Genomic DNA, 6,892 nt, shown 5'->3' with positions numbered 1-6,892 from the left:
AGGGGCACGTCCGCCCGAAGCCCCGCCTCCTGCCCTACCTGCCAATCACAAGGCCGCTCTCACGGGGACCGCCCCACCCCCAACCCCCGCCCCAGACCCACGTGGAGGTTTTCCGGAAGTTTAGCCAAGGAGAAAGAGTCCGGCTCTCCTCCACAATCGTAGATTGGTTTGGGCAGCAAAGAATAAACTACTGTTCCGGAAGTGCCCTCTAGGATGTAGGGAGGTGTAACTCTATGATAAAAGCCTGGGTTTTGAGCTTGGTGTTCCCTCCCACTGCCAGGGGCCACCCGACTCTGAAAGGAAAGGCTAGCGAAAGTGTAACCATGACAACAGTGGGACTTGCTGTTAGGGATATACCCAAGGATTTTTACAGGCTTTCAATTTAAATACATTAAAATTTTTTAACAACAACAACAACAAAAAACACAAAAAACTTTTATCACAAAGCGCAAGACAGTCCTTAAGACACTAGATAAAACTTTCATTCACAAAATATTTTTTTGAGAAGCTACCATGTACCAACCACTGGGAGAAACTGGGAATAGTGAACGAAACAAATTTCCCTGCCCTCAAGGTAGCTTGCATTCCCATGAAAAGAGTCAGTAAGTCAATATGAAATTTGGAAGGGGAGCAGGAACTTAGTAACCAAAGTAGTATTTTTATGCAATTAATTAAAAAAAATAAATGCCAAAAAAAACCCCATGGTGAGGAAAATACTGAAGTTTTTAATAAAGACTGGATCCCTCGGTATCCACCCACAGAGAAAAGAATAAACTGTGAAAAGGGAATGCGTTGGAGGAAGAGGCGTTGCGATTCAAAATAGGATGATTGAGAAAGTGACATTTTGGCAAAGACCCAAAGTTGAGAGAGTCTTGCAGATATCTGGAGGAAGAATGTTCTAGGCACAGGGAACAAATGACGTATTCTGAGGAGGGGGTTGTATATCATGGAACTCCAGCTAACTAATAACAGCTATAGTTCATTGAGCGCCTAAAATGTACTAGACCCAGTGCAAGACACTGGCCCCAAGAAGCTCTCAGCCCCAAGATCTGCCAGGAACGACATCATATGATCAGTGGCTTAATAGGGGCTGAAGAAAGTCCTGTGGGAGTGCAGGGGAGGAGGGCTTCATTGAGGAGGTGTGCTTTGAGCTGAGCCTGAAGAATGAGTGGGGTTTACCAGGACAGGAATGGTGGTGGGAGTGGCCAGGCTGAGGGAGCAGGACATTCCGGCAGGGAAGCAAGAAATGATGAGGTGTCAGGGAGTCACGGAATGTCATAGGGTTTCCATCTCCATCTCCCTCTTCTCCTAAAATAGTGCTTGACACACAGGTCAAAGCAGTGGTTCTCAACCTGCAGTGCACTGGACTCACCATGTGCCCCAGCCCCCCAACCCTGCAGTGCTGGGTATCACATTCCCTGGGGTTGGCCTGAGCATCAGTTGTCCCCCTGATGATCCTAATGTACAGCCTGGGCTAGATCCGCTGGTCTAGAGGAAAGGCAATGGACAGTCTGTTGGGCCATCGGCTGGACCCGCAGGCATCGGACAGTCTGTTGGGCCATTGGGTGGACCCACAGGCACTGGACAGTCTGTTGGGCCAGTGGAGGAAAATAAAGCGCGGGTGGACCCCACGGCTGACATCTCGCCCACCCCCAGCTAGGAGGCCAGGCAGAACCGGACTGGGCCTGAGCTCCTTTGCTCTAAGAACGTCGCTGGGCTTCTGCAGCCCAGCTCTGTAGTCCAAGCTTTCCCTAAGGAGTGCAGTCCTAAAGGTTTTCCTGAGGCAATATTCCCCACGCCTCCTCTCTGGGGACAGGAGGTGAATAATCTTCAATATCGGGATCCACAGTAGCCTTATATTCCTCCCTGCTCCCATGCACGCTGTTACATCCCTCCCAATCCTGGAAAAGCCAGGAATCCGGCCTCTGCACCCTGAGGTGTTAATTATTTCTCAATTAGCAGTTCCCAGGCTGTAGAGCATAGTGGCGTGGAGAGGCCTAATGACTTGCCGTGTTTATACACCCCCACATCTTCAGAGCACTTTACCAATGGTAACTAATTAATGCTCACGACCCCCTTGGGAGGCAGGCGGAGAACTGCATTTTACTGTGAGTTTGCAGCAGGCTCTGCAGCCTGGAGCCAGCCATGGTCAGAGTAGATGTGCTTCCCATTGAGAAAGTCCAGGGGTGGTGGAGGCCCAGAATCTAGCCCTATCGCCACAGCAACTTCCAGTGTGACAGTTCAATCGATCACTTGATCGGTCATTTGCTGGGTGTCCTGATTTACGGAGTTCATTCATGATTAGAACACTGCATGTTCCCTAAAACAGAAGAAAGAACCCACAGAAAAAGTCATTCATTCATTGCCATCAAAAAAAAAAAAAAAGCAAAAGGACCCCATACCCCACACCTGCCTTGGTGTCCCCGCAGCTCTGGGGGCACACCATGCACTTAGAACTTTGTTTCCACTGGCCATTGGTCAGACATGCTCTTTTCCATATCCTTTTTTGTTTGTTTAATGTTTATTTACTTTTAAGAGAGAGAGAGAGAGTGGGGGGGGCAGAGAGAGGGGGAGACACAGAATCCAAAGCAGGCTCCAGGCTCCCAGCTGTCAGCACAGAGCCTGACGCGGGGCTTGAACTCACGAACTGTGAGATCATGAGCTGAGCCGAAGTTGGACGCTTATCCGACTGAGCCACCCAGGTGCCCCTGTATCCTTAACCTTAACCTTAACCAGAGGGCCTGCCCCAGCTGGGGATTAGCAAAGTGTTTTGCTTTTTGTTTGTTATTTTAATATATGAATGAATGAATGAATGAATGAATGGTTTGTCTCTCCCTCAGGTTGGAGTTCTCCAAGGACACACTGAGTCATTCCCTCATCCAGAGCCCATGGCCCTGGTACGGAGGGGCTCTGAGTATGTGCTGAATGAACAAGTGAAGTCAGAGTTCATAGTAGGCTCCCTGATCTCAAGTTGCTCATAATCTCTGGGAGAGGCTGCCTCTCAAAGTGAAGGTCCCAGCATCCTGTGGGGAGAAGCTGTGAAGAGGGGAGAGCAAGACCTGTGCTGCAAGGAGTGGGGAGTGGGATCAGGGAGGGCTTCTCGGAAGAGGGGACGCAGAAATGGACCTGAAAGGATAATTAGGAGTTCCCCAAGCTGACAAGGAGGGATAGAAAGATACCGTAGTCGGAGCACAAGCAAGTGACCACTGGCTGCGAGGAAGAAGGCTGAAATAGTCGGGCGGGAGCACAGAGCACACCCGGGCACCCCGGAAGCGCCAGGCTGCGAGTTTCTGTTCGTCTTTGAGGCCAGTGACATTTTTTTTCCTGAAGAGCGATACTCCTCTCCCCAACACACACACGTCTATTTTGAGGCTTAGCCCCGGACAGCTCCTCCTCTGAGAAAATCCCTGGGCATTTTGCATTCCGCTCTACAGCGTGTATTTGTTTTGAAATAGACAAGTATGACTGTCACTCCAAGAAGATGGCTGTTTCCTCTGCGGAAGACGCGGGCCAGCGGAAGGACCCGGCCTGCGGGAAATGGCCGCCGGGCTTTGCACCGGGGCAGGACACGGTCAGTTGTGTTTCCTTGCCTGAGTGGGGTGTGAACTCAGACGGGGGGAAGAGGGTGGTGAGGGAGGCAGGGTGGGTGACTCCTACGGGGGCCCAGACTGGGACAGTGCGTGGGACAGACTCCAGAGACCCCCTGGGATAGGCCACCTGATGGATTCCTGAGCCCGCCCCGCCCCGTTAGCCCAGCCGGACCCGGACAGACTGGACAGAGGGTAGGAGGGCAGCCTTGACTTGGAGTCCTGCCAGCCACTTCCAGCCACGTGCTTCTGGGGCCTTGAGCTTCTGGGCTCTTCATCAGTAACACAGGAACCGTCACATACATGTAGGGCCGTTGTGAAGATGCGATGAGAGATGTAATTGAAAGCATCTGGCTCGTCCCTCCATCCTTCCCAAGTCAGGAGACCCCGTGGCTCCCCTCGCCCACCATACAGAACCATCAGTCTGCTGCCACCTGTTCCCTTCAGAATCCCTACTCCTGCCACCATGCGTGACACCAATTCCTTCTGTCTTCAGGGACCTCTTCTCCTTGGGCCTGGAGTGCATCACTCGTTCGCTTGTTTAGTGCCAAATCTCGGGTCATTGGAGACCAGGAGGGGGCTGGGAAGGTGGGCGTCTTTTCTTATCCAGGTTCCTCAGACTTGATGAGTGTGGTCATCATTATCGTCGTTCACATTTATAGAGTCTTTGCTATGTGCCAGGGGCAATATTGAACACTTTACGCCACATCTGATTAAATCCTCACCATAGTCCCAACAGGTATAAATAATCACTGTTCTATCCGTACAGCGGACATCCAGTTTACCTTGGAAAGGTTGCTTAGCGTTAGCTCGTCCGTGGTCAACAAAACGAGTAAAAAGGAGAGAAAGAATCATCTCCAGGTCTGTTGGATGCAAAGCCTGATCTCCATGCTCACAACCAGCAATGGCAACTTCTTTTTCTTTCTTTTTTTTAATTTTGAGAGAGCACAAAGAGAGAGAGAGAGAGAGAGTCTCAAGCAGGCTCTGCACTGTCAGTGTGGAGCCGGATGCAGGGCTCGAACTCACAAACAGTGAGATCATGACCTGAGCTGAGACCAAGAGTCAGGCGCTCGACTGACTGAGCCACTCAGGCTCAGTCACTTTGCCGCCCACTAACCACATGCCTATGGGGGATACTCAGCCTCCCTGAGCCTCACATGCCGCAGGCTTAAAATAGTAGTGACGTCTTCCCTGTGGAGTTGTGATGGAGATGTAACTCAGCATAGCGCCTGGCACGGAGTCAGGGTTCGGTAGTGTTTGCTATTATTATTCTTACTGCTGATGAAAGTGCCCTGGCCGGCGTGACGGCTGGCACTCAGTAGGTCAGCAGCACATCCAAAAAATCCATCTCTCCACCCAGACTAGACTGAGGGCTCCCAGAGGGGCGGGCCCGTATCCTGTTCATTTCCAGCCCTGCCACAGTAAAGCTGTTCACTGTGTAGAAAGGTGCTGGTCTTTTCTTTTTTTTTTTTTTTAATTTTTTTTTTTTCAACGTTTATTTATTTTTTTTGGGACAGAGAGAGAGCATGAACGGGGGAGGGGCAGAGAGAGAGGGAGACACAGAATCGGAAACAGGCTCCAGGCTCTGAGCCATCAGCCCAGAGCCCGACGCGGGGCTCGAACTCACGGACCGCGAGATCGTGACCTGGCTGAAGTCGGACGCTTAACCGACTGCGCCACCCAGGCGCCCGGGTGCTGGTCTTTTCTGCACGTGGCAAATCTCAATACATATTCGCCGATTTAATGTCTTTCTAACTAATTTCCTCAATTCCTGGGAATGCCTTGCTAAAACTGCATCGAAAAAAAAAATCACAGCAATAGTTCGTCTGTCAACCAGTTGGTCATTTTCGAGCACCTGCTTCGGGTGGGCTTGGCAGAGCACTGGGCGCAGCCTCAAGTGTGGGGCACAGAGCGGCTGCCCCAGGACAGGGCGAATCATCACAGTCCTGTGAGTGTGGGCGTGATTCCAGCACTTTATTGGGTCACCGTCATCTGGGAGGATGAAGGAATTGGGTTCCTTCCAACAGGCCTTTACCCTCTCTCTCTGGTGCACTGTTTGGGTTAAGGGTGAGTGGGGTGAGGGGAAGTGTGTGCCTTCTGAAGCTGATGGTTTCGAGGGAGGGAGGCAGCGTCCAGGTCCGGATCCGAACAGACCTGGGTTTGCTTTCTAGCTCCCTGACTTACTGGCTACGTGACCTGGGGCAAAGGACTCGACCTTTCTGGTCTTTGGCTGTAATACAACGGGGTCAGTAACGTCTTCCAAGTGCTGCGTTAGCGCAAGCAAACAACGTTACAAAACAACCTTGCAAACTGAAAGCGCTGTATGAATGTTAGCAATAGAAATATATTCAGATCATTGTTTTGTAAGATTAACTGCGTAATGAGACTTTTAAGTAATTAAATGAGATTATGCATGTAAAGCACTGGAAGGCTGTCTAGTGCACGGTACTCAGTACAGGATTAACTATTGTTAATACCTCCGTGTGGCCCTCACACCTGCTGTTCCTCCAGCCCGGCAGCTCTTTCCTGCCACATCCACGTGGCTCACCCCTCACCTCCCCAGGTCTTTGCTCCAATGTCACCCTCACAGCCAGCCAGGACTTCCTGACACCCGGGTTTTCACTGCAATCCCCACCCCTTCCCCCATCACTCCTGACACTCCCTCTCCCTGCTTTTTTTCTTCAAAGCATTTGTCACCATTTAACATAGTAAATATCTTACCAAGGTTTTTTTGTTTATATGCCTAGAGCAGTGGACACCAAACTTCTTCTGTAAAGGCCCAGACAGTAAATATTTTATGCTCTGTGGGCCATACACAGCTGTGTCTCTGTCACAGCTACTCAGCTCTGTTGTTGCAACATGAAAGCAGCCTTATATACTTGTGAACAAATGAACATGGCTGTGTTCCAATAAAACTTTATTTACAAAAACCGGCAGTAGGCTGAATCTGGCCTGCGGACCATATTTTGCCAAGCTCTGGCCTAGATCATTGGTAATAAGCACATTGCAAATGCTTAATAAATATTTGTTGAATGAATGAATTAGTGAATAAATGCATGAATGGAGGAGCACAGGACACCTGGTACGGTGATTGGTACACAGATGATACTTCCTATTTTATACTTAATAAACACAACGAGATGGGCCATGGTGTTATTATATCAGAGGTACCAAAAAAGTGCGCTGGGAGCATAGAGGTGGCAGGATCTTTCCCTCGGGATGAGGCAGGACTCCGAATGTATTTAAAGCTGGGCTCCCCAGAAGCAGACCCCGAGTCAAAGATGCCGGGGCAAGTAGTTTATTCG

This window comes from Prionailurus viverrinus, chromosome C1 (assembly GCF_022837055.1).
Source record: "Prionailurus viverrinus isolate Anna chromosome C1, UM_Priviv_1.0, whole genome shotgun sequence".
NCBI classification, from domain to species: domain Eukaryota; kingdom Metazoa; phylum Chordata; class Mammalia; order Carnivora; family Felidae; genus Prionailurus; species Prionailurus viverrinus.
This window is presented reverse-complemented; position numbering follows the sequence as displayed.